The 14,055-nt window shown below is 33.3% G+C and overlaps 1 protein-coding gene across 2 annotated transcripts in view; it reads right to left on the bottom strand.

Annotated features, from left to right (window-relative positions):
* Nucleotides 1-12,729, bottom strand: part of LOC124369267 (aminopeptidase N-like) — a 62,351-nt gene extending 49,622 nt beyond the window's left edge. Inside the window, exon 1 of one of the 2 annotated variants that reach the window (XM_046827167.1) lies at nucleotides 12,595-12,729. The gene's annotated coding sequence lies outside the window, so the exon portion shown is untranslated. Of the gene's footprint in view, nucleotides 1-12,332; nucleotides 12,482-12,594 lie in introns of those variants that run through there. The other variant, XM_046827169.1, reaches the window with a different exon arrangement.
* Nucleotides 12,730-14,055: the final 1,326 nt, after the last annotated feature.

Genomic DNA, 14,055 nt, shown 5'->3' with positions numbered 1-14,055 from the left:
CGGCTGTTGAAAAAACACGATTCATTATTCATTAATTGTGTAATTTTATATACATTATGTGTGTGCGTGTTTAAATGACAATACCTTTTTATTATGAATGATTTGGTTTTAAATGAAAAACATTTAAATGTACAAAAATACATATTATTTAAATAGTAATAATACATTCCCATTTTGAAATTGTAATTGAAAGAGACGTGTCTCATAAATTGAGGGACCCCATTTTGTAATCTATAAATTCAATGTAAAAGATAAAGGATGTGTCTTGTAGTTATTAAAATACAGCAATTTTCCAGAGTCCCTGTTAATCCTTTTAAAGTAAAACCGTTTTCTTATTGTCCTGTGATATCGGGTGGTCTCCAACAATTTCGATTTAAGCTATAATTGTTTTGAAGGGCATACAATAATAATATTGTATTGTATTGTCTAACAAGCTGTCAAACTTTAAATGGTTTATATTATATCATTTAAACATGTTCTGTAAGAGTGCCCTCGTGCCGCAGCTAAACAGGGATGCATAGATAATTTCCAGATTTTCTGGTAACTGTACTTCCCCCCCATTAGGTCATGCTAGATACGCGTATGCATCTATTAATTGCACACCTTATGCAGTTCGATGATAAGGTATATGTAATGTAGATGAGCGAGTCCGTATATTCATTGTACCAAAACTATATGTACCTCGTAGTAACTATATGTGACTTCTAAGTTTCATCGGCATAAGTATAGGTAAAGTCCACAGCAAACAACTCATTTTTTTACTTCAGTTATTGTAGACAGAATCGAAACGAGGAGATATGGCACTAAAAACGGTTACAAGGTTAGAGATCTTGGCCAGTTGGCGACGGATTGCTCATTTAGTATGTAAAGAGGTTACACGAAAGGTTGACAGGTCAACAACTTGACACTGGACAATGTGGAATCCTTTCAATTAATTGTTATAGGAACTCCTTGTTTGGCGGAGAAGACAAATTTTGAGCAGAAGTATCAGAAAGAGGCAGGAGAACACATTCAAAAATAGATATGAAATTAAAATTCTGCTCGAGCTAGATGTACCTAGAAATACGACACATTTCGATATAGTAAAGAACGCGATAATGCCTACTAAAATGGAATGTTATGGACTTTCTGCGAAGTATCGTGAGGCATTAGTACATTATACACAACACGGTGAGAATACCTTTTGTTAGAAAAGGCGCTGGTCAGAGAAGCTTTCACCCAGGCTGTTTATACACTCTGTTGCACAGGCTTTTGTTCAATATTTTACCCAGGCTTTATATTTACTCTATTTCCAGGGCTTTTTATTAATATATACCCTCAGACAGGGCTCACGCAAAACTAAATATTATAAATATTAAAATGTATAAATTAACTAATTTTGTTTATATGCTTTATCCACATAAAATTGTAATAATTTAGTAATATAGATATATTTGACACATTACATCAATACAAACTATGGCTATCTATGTTGTAAATATTTAGCAATAAATAATAATTAATACAGAAAGTGGGCTCTTTCGATAACCCACAATTTATTAAACTTACCTGCAATATTTTTTCAGGTTATTAATTTTATTAATTTAGTCTAAATATAACTGTACCAAGAGGAATTTATAAGTTTTACGTTCAGAATCTGACAAATTAATTGTTGCCAAACGAACAAAAATATAAAATCCGTGGTATGCTTAAAAGTGTAAAAATAAAGATGTTGTGAATGATTACTAGTTGGAGCTACAGTGAAGCACGATGTAATGAACTCACTAGAAATAAATTTGTTTAAGATAAAGAACAAATTGACATGGCAAATCATAAAAAGACGAATATAGCGTAGTAAATAACGCGTGTATAAATTATTCTTGGGCAATAATTTACATATACAAGGATAACCAAGGCCAGAGTATGAGTAGTGCTCGTATACAGCACTACAGTCCAGATTGCTGCTCCACACCTCTAGCTAACGTCACAGAAAATCCCGCAGTAAAAGCACGGGAATTTTTGTTCTATCAATCTTTATGTATTTATTATGCCTGGACAGGTATTGCGTCTATAACTTTTGTAATAATCACAATAATATTGGTTATAAACTACGCATCTATTTTACTTTCCTCAAGAGACATTTCATACTTACACTTTCAAGAGCTCTATTCACCCCTGATCGAAATCGATTTAATAAAACCCAGTGCTTTTGAGGAGGGTTCACGCTACCTAATGGAAACGAAGGATAGGACATTGGAAATTTGTTCCAACCGTCATAGTCCCCAGTTGGCAGTGAGAGAGAAGACTTCGAAGATTAACAGGGAAGCTGTACGTAGAGTTAGTTTCTGGGAACGAAGTCTCCATAGAACTCGCTCTGGTTCGTCTGTGCTCCGCATGCCGTTGCACAGAACTGCTGTATATGACAAGTCTTTTGTAGTAACGGCATGTCGTCTGTGGAATTCCCTTCCTCGTAGCATAACATCCTTAGAGAGTCGTCCTCGGTTCGTGGCGTCGCTGAGGGAGCACTATCTGGGGCAGATGGTTGGGGCGGGGTCGGCATAGGTCTCTTTCGCTGCGGTTGCACAGGCATGAGTAGTGTGTGTGAGGGTAGTGTGTTTGTAATATTCATTATATACAAGTACATGTTATTATTTTTGTGTGAGTATGTGTTTAAAAATAAGTTTATGCACCTTTTTAATCATTATATTTTTTTAGTTTATATTCTTCAATAAAGTTGTACTTTTTGTTATTCATATTTAAAATGTTTACAGCAAAATATTTAGTTTTATTGTTATTTAAAAAAATAAGAATATTTGTTATAGCTTCTATATGAGGTTAAATGTAAGAAAGGGCCATGAGGCCCAAATTTCGCCTCAAATTAAGAAATATTTCATTTCATTTCTCCTTTTCCTGGTGTATATTCTGCGCTGTGTCTTTTTGAACTCCCTTGGTTACCTTTCTACATCGAATTTCATGAGGAGCTATGTCACTCAGAATCAGATGCGAAGGAAGTGGAGTTGCCATTAGGGCTTAATTAACCGACCTCGTGGCCATGTTCGTGGTTAAGTTCCCTTTGAAATATGCACTCATTATTCGATCATACTTATTAAACCCCTCAGCAGCAGGGGCAACGCTCTGGTACACAGGACTCGTGTTTTGGCTAGGCAAGACGCACCAGCCAAATCTTGTACAATATATTCACTAGCTCTTGTTTTACCTTCTAACTTATGAAGGTGTCTTTTAAAAGTCAGATCTCGATCTAGGATATCCCCCAAATATTGTGGGTATTCATTATGTTTCAATGGGACACCGTCAAATATAATCTTCAGTTTGTAATTCACCACTATTACTGAAAACAGGTTGTCTCCATCTTTGAAGGGTTTGGATTAAGCTTCCAGGTTCTTAAGTAATCTATGAAAACCACGTCTTCTATGACTGTTAGCTCTGTGTTGTATAGCTTTTTGTGTTGAAAAGCCAAAGTAATAGTTTGCAAAGATGAACTTTCTGGAGGCTGTCTCTGGTATGTTGGCAGTAACAACTTATGCCGACACAACACATTCAAAAATGTTCAGAACTATTTCGACTAAACTTCACTTTCCAAACGTGGAGCAGCTTTTCGGAATATTTAGCGAAGATTATGAAGCGTGCCTTCTTAATGTCTAAGAACTCGTGCTGGAGATCCTTTTAATCCTCTTTTGTAACTAAAATACAGTCCCAACAAAGTCATATGGGATATGTTAACGTGGCTTAGATTTTAATCTCCTCTTGATATTAATCAAACTCGTCTAAACTAGAGCAAGAATGAGAGGCAAAATACCCGTTTGTGTACCGCTAGCTTCAGCACTAGTTGCTGATAAGGCTTGGAATATCAGCAGTAACGACTATTGGATTGGCAACAACGTGGTGACCCAGATCTGTGACTCACTTTTCATCAATTCGTAACCTCATTATTCTATTTGACCTCTTTATTTATAAGTTATGGTCAATTCAACTAGCCACAGCTCTCAAACAATCTATTTAACTCAACTATTTAGGTTTGAAATCAAATGTAATACCACCATTTAGCAAACAAATTATCTAATAATACAAATAGTTTACATAATATATGAATATCAGAATTTCCTTTTGAACATGTCAAATAGTTGAACCGTATCTAAGTGATGTATTAATCTACAACTTCTCATGGAAAGCCGTTAAAAATGTTTTTTTTTTTACTGTAAAACTTGTAATAAATGTTATTTCGTAATTTATATTTGACCTACCTATATTGGAAAGGCTTCTTCACTTTAATTATAAAAGTACGTCCTAAACCAAATGCAAAGGCGTAAGTGGACGAAAATTTTAATAAAGAAATCCAATATTTGACGCATAGAATACCATTATTTCACTATATTTCATAACAAGTATTGTTCACTTTAATAACAGTTTAGTCCGTAAAATTATAGCACATAAAATACTTTTCTGTTGTGCAGTAAGAGATTCTTCGCTTTCTCAAGAGGATCTTCTAAGAGGTGTCGGTAGAAAATTAAATAAAAAGGATAAGATGAATATAGTGGTAAATGTTTTAATGCAACAAGTAAAAAGAAAATTATAACAATTTCGTGATTCAACAACCCTTCAAAATTCCCATAATTTGGACATTTTAAATGTTGAATACTAATCAGGTCATATTATGTAATGTATTTGGTTATTTAAAAAATAAAATATACAAAATTGTACTAAAAGAAGGTACGTTACACATGGACTTCCCAAATAATATTTTTTTCCAGAGATAAGGATGCTCTGGAGAAAAAATACTCTTTCATAAAATTTAACTTGCTTCACAACCTTATTACCTTTATTTATCATATATTTGTATTTTAGTCAAACGTTTGACAAATATTACGTTACAAATATTATTTATTCTTTTAAAGCTTTAACATTTGCACCTTTTTAAGAATTAAAGTGTTTAATTTATATAATTTTATACGTTTTCATAAGCCTCTTAACATACAGATAAGATATTCTTCAATTAACTTGTCCACCGTCTAATGGTGAACGCCCTCTGAGAATGTAAAAAGTCAGTGGTAACAGAATCAAGTCCATAATTTCATTGTCATAAATTAAAATGTTCAAAACTTATCAAATCATCGCTAACCATTTAACACTATGTATAATCTCGGATCCTAGGATTCACGGTTGAACATGTTAATAAATATTTTGGTGAACAGTTACGTAGTTAAAATTGTTTTGGAGTTTTTTAAATGTAAATAAATAAGTTAGTTAAATGGTTTAAGTTTTAAGAATGTTACTGAAAATAAAGAGAAAGGCACCATTAACGAGATCAGAAGCAGTAATTACATTTTGATCTAAATGATAAAATCTATGAGTCCTTTTAAAATCGGAGCCATTAAAGATTTCATAAACAAGTCTCTAAGAAGTGGAATATTCCCAAACTCATGGACATTAACAATAGTCCAGTACAAGATCCCATATCAGAACTTACTGCTCCAGGAAATAGCCGAAAGTAAGTCAGATGATGACTTACGTAAACAGTGTCAGAATAATACTATTAATACGGTCGGGCAAAACAAATACATCACCTGGTATCTGCACTACTCTTAAAAGCCTAATAAGCGACACGCTGAATGTTGGGAATAAGGACATTTCTTAGCACTGCTGAATTATTCTAGAGCTTCCAACTCGATGCATCATAGGATATTACTGGAAACATGCAGGGCTTTCTCGCGGACGGTGGATGAACCCATTCGAGACTTCAACTAGAGGGAGTCGTTCGCAATTACCATAAATAAAGGTTATCCGATTTTTGAACTTAAATTGTTTTTGATAATATAATAACTTTATATTATATTAATGAAAGATAAGAGTATCAATTAAATTATTACAAATTTTAAACTATCAGCAAGTGAACAGAATATGTAATAATAAAAATACTGTAAGGATTATGCTTATTTAATATAGAACTGACTTTAGAGTTCACTAATTTCTTGTTTCTGGGTGGACCCAAACCCAAAAGCACAATTTTCTAGGAAGGGGACGATAGATCCATCTTGTTTTTTATATTATACGGCTTTTTTATATTATACACATACACTTAATGTGGACCAACATTTTTTGATATTGAAAAAACTTTTTAAGTTTAAAATGTTCTGTTTACCATTATATGTAGATCTTTAACGTGTGTGAAACTTCTTCCATATTCACTTAGTTACGGTGGATAACGTGAATTAAATTATACGTATATATATATATATATATATATATATATATATATATATATATATATATATAAAGCTTCTCTCAAAGAATTCCTTCAAATAGTGTACTACTTATAGTAAAAACTCTTTTAACTGAAAGCATGTTAACTAAAGAAGCAATGATTACTGCCAGATTTAAATTAATGTCTAATTTTATTTCTACCGATTATATTATATGTAGAGATTTTTATAGTGAAAAGAAATATGGTTATAGCCAAATGATTAATGTTTTGGTTGCTTCCACGTACTTCACCTCAATTTGCCGTGTCCACCACACCTCCGAACCTATCGGGGGTGTCCCGATCTTAGAATTGGGTGGAGTAACTATTCCAAAATTATCATATATAAATCAACTTTTACGTGTTTAAGTAATCACGTGAAAAAGGACAAAAACAAATTAAAACAAAGAAATTCATTATATGTACAATATAATATAATACAACCATTATTACTTGAAGTATCCATTTATCAGAGGTCTGTATTATTTTTATGAAACAGTTTAGGAAAGACCCTTCATTGAACACGTCACTGCTTGTCACTGGTGAATACCTATTTAATTGTATTGAAATGTACAGAAGCATTACATAAAACATTATTATAGTGAAGTAATCTGTTCGTTACAGAGCTCAACTGGCATATATATTAAAACGTCACAGGGATAAAGTTCAATGGTGCGATTCAAATTACACCAATAAAATGTATTCATGGTGATTTCTTGGCTTTTGTCTATAGCATCTACTGAATGATTATAATTCGCTTCTTTACTTTTTGTCTATGGTGTTACTTGGTGTACGATTATTATTTTCTGTTGATGGTGGAGATAGTAGTAGCAATCATTTACAATAGGACAATTCTGATAGAAAGGTACTTAGTTATTTTTGGGCATGCTCTAGCTGTTTTCAGTTCAGACTACAGATTTCTCCTACACGAAACTAAAACATATTCGAAAACAATAAAAAATTAAATATTCTGTAGGAAATAGTATACCTAACCAAAGAACTCCTCAAATACAAAATTAGCACGCGTTTAAAATAAAATAATGCATTAATTCTACTTTATATTAGGTGTTATTAGTTACCAGTATTTTTTAACCTCCAAACGTGTTTAACACAAGAAAGAATTATAAATCACCCGTGCTAACAATAAAAGTGTTACTAGTCGTTCTAACTTCTTAGTTATACTTTTTAATTGTAGCTGTCTTATGTAATTTCCATAATACTTCAATATCCATAGTCCCAATTTCTCTCAGTAGACGTCAAAAAAAAGAAAGAAAAACGTCATTAATCTATATCAGTTAAGTTTCATAACATAAAAGACAATCACTCTATGTTATAAAAAAACTGAAAATTTCCGAACAGATTGGTGAGTATGAGTTCTTTTTACTATACTGACTAAAACAACCGCAAATTCATTTTAACATTTATTTTCAACACAAGAAATGCTGCAGATCCATTTGGAAGTATAATTTTCAAAATTTAACTAAGTATAAGGAAGTAAGGCATATTTCTACATACGTGGTTGTGTATATTCGTGTTTAATAAAAATACTTTCTTTAAAATCCAAAGTAAACTGTATAGACCTGAAACAAGGTAGACATTTTTGAAACGTCTTGATATCAATTTCTCACGATATGACTGGTTAAAATTTCAAGAACCAAGTCCAATAATCTGTTCAAAAAGGTTGTCGCCATTTACATAAAACATACAAAAATAGACAGGCATAAGTAATGGCGCTATATTAGAATTTTTTCATCACATAACTTTCAATACTTTCTTTAAAATCCAAAGTAAACTGTATAGACCTGAAACAAGGTAGACATTTTTGAAACGTCTTGATATCAATTTCTCACGATATGACTGGTTAAAATTTCAAGAACCAAGTCCAATAATCTGTTCAAAAAGGTTGTCGCCATTTACAGACACATACAAAAATAGACAGACATAAGTAATGGCGCTATATTCCAATTTTTCCATCACATCACTTTCAATAAATACACTGTAACGTGATTAATAGTTTATTCGCTTTCACTAGCCCTCTAGACTAACCGAAATAAGTACTCTAAAAGCTCTTACTTAAATTACTTACGAACTCGAAATTAGATATCGAAATGTACTTACACGTTTAAGACCGGCCATATGTCAAGAAATTTAGAATCCTGTTGAAATCGTTTGGTCCTGTACGATAAACGAAATGTTTCCTACTAGTATAGGTTACTGTACGTACGTAATTATTGATGCGACTGTATACAAAAACTTTTGTGATGTGTCTGACGAAGATAGCCTTTCTAATAAAAATAAAAGTTTTAAGTATTGCTTTGTGTGTTCTAAATGTAGTAATTGCCAATACAAGCTCTATCTTCAACATAGTAATCTTATTTTGCTGAATATATTTCGTTACTACATAATATTCATTAGGATGGAAGGCGCCGAACGTACTGTCAGGACAGGGTGCCCGGTGTCCCAGCACAGGCATGCGAATATGAACCGTTATGGATTTAATTATGATATGGTCTAATGGATAGTGTTACTTGAAAGCTGGAGGTTACTAGACTGGAAAGTGGATCTCGTTGATTGGGACCAACTCTGTACGACTTGTTTAATGCTGATTTCAAGGCTGTTTGCAAACTTGCAGTGCTCATTTTGTATGCAACTGATTATCAAAAAAGGCTACTGGATATATAAGGCTACATTCTTGGTCTCTAGTACTTTTCAACTATCAAAGATTTTGGCCTGCCCTCTGGAACCTTTGGCCACTTTAAATTCCTGACTTTAGGAAGTTCGTGACCTCTACGAGTTCCCAGCATCTGAAAACTTGCGGCCACTGGAAGTCCCTGGGTTCCTAGACGATATAACATCACAGTATTCGGTCAGCATTAATCTTCAGAATTGTCCGTGTGGAAATAGATCCTCCATCCTTCACTGTGTGGATAAGCGTACGATTACAATGTGCGTGGTAAGAACAACAACGACCTACCATTTTACAGAATAAGTAAAATGGGAAGTTTTCCTACTCTAGCATAAATATATGCAGAAAAACAATGAAGGTATTCCATCATCCTGATGCCATCCATACCGATTGTAAAACGTTCTAACTAATATCATCTTCGATAATCTTGGTTGAAGATATTGTGTTCTAAAGATTTGACAGAGTACGAATTTGAATGTATCCCAGCGGAGCTTGTCAATGATGAAGGACACTATTAGATAAGGAAGACAGTAAATACAGGTATAGGAATAACAGACCCATGGTCAGCAATAAAAAATACTGAAAAGCTTTCCACAAGATAAAGTTTTGAGAATGATCTGAACGAGCAGAGCACTGTCTGGAGTATATGAGTTCAGTTACTTAACTGTATTCAACAATTATTTTGGGCTGTCATTTTGCCATTTTCAAAACGTGTTAAAGTAACACGTCTGTTTTTCTTTTCGTTGAAGTATTACAACGGACGTATTGTATAAAACCCAGTACAAAATTTGGAAACAATATTATTTTACTTTTATTATTTTACAATATTATTTTAATATTATTTTTATTGTCTCCCATTTATAATCGCTTGGTCCATTGATCATTAGATCAAACGAATTATTCATTGGCACAATTATAACAATACAGTTTTTAGTGCACGTCACAACACAATTAATCATCACACTATAAGTAACTATTAAAAATGTCTAGCCTAGCCTAAATGTTTCATACACCTCGTCAAGTCTGTAGTAAGCCTTCCAGATCAGATAACGCCTCAGACGCACCTTGAAAACTGTAATGTTAGATCTCTTAACATCTTCGGGTATTGAGCTAAATATTTTTTGGACCGTAGAAATATAGTGACTGTTTAAACAAACATGCTGAGCTCGGATTTATTCCGGCTATTGTAATTGTTTTAGTGTAGGAAAAAATGTTTGATGCTAAAAGACAAATATAAGGGCGTGAAAAATAAGTAGTGAGGGCAACGTTAAGACGCAATCCGATCGGAAACGCTCTCGACAACTGCCCTCCTGGCCAAGCTCCAGAAATCCTAAGAGCCATCCTCTGCTGAATAAATACTATTAAAGTCACGCTGGAACAAAACCCCAAATATTATACAGTAAACCATTCTCGATTCAAAGTAAGCGATCTTCGGACTTCTACAAAGACAAAATCGGACAGACATCGCAGAGCATATATTTTAGAGTTGAATTTTTTGCATGATGAATTGATGTAACGTTTCCACCCTTAATCCTGATCTAGGAGTACACCTGAAAATTTCATCAAGACAGTTTGATTAATTTCTAATCTAATAATTTGATGAGGTGGTTTTGATTTTATGAAGAATGAGACGTACTCGGTTTTGGATGAGAATTATTTATTGGTTACACCGCACCGTGTCGACATCAATGTAACATTGCTAATCTAAATTGCACAGACATATTTAGATCTACACCATCATTTAGTAACCAGGTATAAGTATAAATGCTTTAGACTCAATATTTTATTTCACGTATTACGATAGCATGAGCTCTTGGCCGGTTACCCGAAAATTAGTAGAAGCAATTATTATAGACGTCACCTACTACTAATCAGTGCAAGTGATCTACCAATGAAAGCACACTAACGTTCCAGATCGGTAAACCTTTGTTTGATAGAGATGTAACCGATAACGCGATCGAATATTTGGTCACGTGTTGAGTTTAAACTGTGTAATAAATCACATCTCCACTAGCAGTTGTTATTCCCTGAAAGGAAATGACAGACCTAATAATAGGTTTGACTGACCTTGCAAGATCTTGAATGATTGTGTTACAGCAGCCGTGTTTCACCGAGACTTGTGATCATGCAAAACTGAAGTCGTAGTATATTATTTAGCGAATGCAAATTGTAAACAAATTGTCACTTATGTCACTGGTTATGTTTAAATAAATTTAAATTATGCCACGGTAGGTTTTGTACATCGGATATAGACTGAGTAACTTCTGGAATGGGCCATATATTATTTCCATTCCTCTAAAATCACGAGTTTTCTTTATTGGAAAGTATTGTACATTTATTAGGATACGAAGAATACAAATATAAAGTACCGTATATTAATATATTGTAACAATACATAGGTATTAATATCAACAGTATAATCATAATACATAATATATTATAGATATCAATAAAATACGAGTTTTTAGCATGTACGTATTGATACAGTATTGAGTACTCTAATGGTTTTGAAAATAAATTCAGTCCAGGAGGTCCAGAAGTTGAATTTTTGAATAAAATCATTTGTAAACTGACGAAACTGATATACGGCGAATAGATTTGTAATTTGTATGAAAGCATTCCGTGTAATACTTATCACTATTCATCAGCATCCATATATACCCATAAGGTTAGATGAGCAGTTAAAAATAAAATGTTGCTTACTAATTAAGTTAAAAGTAACATAAATTATTCCTTTCAGACTTGAGGCTCACGTACTGGAAACATGGTATCCACATAATCATGATTGTTTAATTAACGTAACTGATTGCCAGAATTTAAAGTAAAGGTATTTCACTCTATACTAGGTAATGCCTTACACAGTGTGGTAGTAACGAAACGAACTTTAACTCATCGACAGGCCTCTTTTGAGTTAACGGAGTTTTAAAATTAATTCTGTGTAACTAGGGAGTAGGCTAATTTACATTTTCTCAAGGATTTTAATTATTTTAGCTCATAATAGCGACTTAAAACATGATGACAAATAACATATAAATTATTATTTAATATGAAATAGATTATTGTATAGCAAAATATATCTATATCCTTTTCCAAATCGATATGTACATTGTAACAGTATCTATACATTACGCCTATAATATAAGATAGCCTAGCGAAGACAGATATTCAGTTAAAAAATCTTAAATTCGAAAATCGTAAAATATAACTACAATGTAGAATTAATCAATAAAATACTGCAATTACTATTTCAGCTAAATAAAACAAGACATCCCTCTGAACAAAATTCGTAAAATATATCGTCGAAAAGAATCTGAGGATTGAGTGGAATACAAAGTAACACATCCGTGGAAGAAATTCATTTTTAAACATGACATGAAAGTTATACTAATTATCAAAAATAAAGAACCTTACCTGAACAAAATGTAATAAGCGTAGATAAACGATTAAAAGACTTGAGAATTTTAGAAACTATTAATGAGTAAAATAAATCACATTCACTCTAAAGAGTCAACACTCACTCACAAACAAACAAACCGAGACTGAGATAGGTTAGGTTTGTTTACATCCCACCACAGATCAGCTGTCACCCGGCGATCAATAAGTCATATGGTCACGATTCATAAAAAACAGAGTTATATCCAAAGAGAAATAAAAGCGATTACATGTAACTTACTTGCTCCTCGAGTTGGCAGTCAGGCTTGAACGCACCAGTTGACGAAATGCGAGAGGGTACTGAAGTAGAAGTACGATCGGCTCGACACCTCAGCCGACTGTGAGTATCGGACGCCGGTGTTGTGGTGGGGTGGCGGGGAGTCGAACTGCCTTGTTGCTAAGCGACTGACAACGGTCCGAGGGAAAGCTGCCTTTACTTGCCGCTGACTCTCATTCCAATTTATAATGGTGTTGTTTTTGGACTTCCAGACCTCATTAGTATATTTATCGAAATTCTAGCGGTATTTATGTACCTCATCTGTTCCATTACAATTAGTCAATTTGTAAACAAGAAATCTGTATTTGTACTGATTTCTACTTACACCAATAGAGTACACAGGTTGGTAGCCGGCCGCGCAAACGGGGTGCCGGTCAAGTTAAAATATGATCTCCTAAATCTATTAATACTAATTATCTATTATTTATAGGCTATTCAAAATAGTTCCTTATGGGAGATTCTATATCACAAATTGTAGAGCACTGCTACTAAAAGATAATCATATTTTAACAATTCATTCAGCCTGAGTCACTAAAATCTTAATTTCTGAAGTGAAAAGTATGGATTTGAGATGAGTTTCTATTTATGATGTAATTTAAACTTGTATAGCTCCACATAAAATCTGGGCCTCAGATGTACAGCAGTGGCTAATTTTGTGTGCCCTCTTGAGGGTAAGCTAAGACTCCTAGTATGCTTTTATCTATGATAAGATACAGCAAAAGGGAGATATACTACACAATTAAACAAGGCAGGAGTACCCACACCACTTTTTGCAACAGGCTTCACTGAGTTTATATGCAAAATTTCAAATCTATGGCTCATTTCATTCTCAAAATGTCCTGCCTGCTGACAGATAGACAGACAGGCAATTATACAAGATAGAAGTTCACACAAAAATGATGCATCACAGAACTCATTCTTGTAGAAATGCAATTTCATATAAACTTTAAAGTCTACCTATAAAATCTTTCATTACAAATCTTGCCCGTTGCTATATTCGGACGTTTGTTCATTAAATTGGGTTTTATAATAAAAACTTACACACCAAGCTGCTGTAAAATGATGTTTTATGAGTTGGGATAGTTAGGCTACACGTATAAATGTCACATATTAAAATCTCTTATACATGTATTGAGTTTGTTTACAAATTTATTTATTCTTCTATTTCTCGTTGCCATTATGGCTATCCATGCGACCAATGTAAATATATTCGCTAAAATTCAGCCAAATGTCATGGAATGACATCCACTATCATCAAATTCAGTGGACTTCATTAAGAAAAGAAGCTTCACGCAAAATTTCAAGTCTAGTTCAGTTTGGTTTCAAGATATCATATGAACAGACAGACAGAAATTAAATTTTTCCAGCGCAGCGAGTGATAGGCTTTGTTAAAGCTCAGCTAATAATCCATAATTATTCAAAAGC

Source organism: Homalodisca vitripennis, chromosome X, assembly GCF_021130785.1.
Source record: "Homalodisca vitripennis isolate AUS2020 chromosome X, UT_GWSS_2.1, whole genome shotgun sequence".
In the NCBI taxonomy this organism is placed as follows: domain Eukaryota; kingdom Metazoa; phylum Arthropoda; class Insecta; order Hemiptera; family Cicadellidae; genus Homalodisca; species Homalodisca vitripennis.
This window is presented reverse-complemented; position numbering and strand designations above follow the sequence as displayed.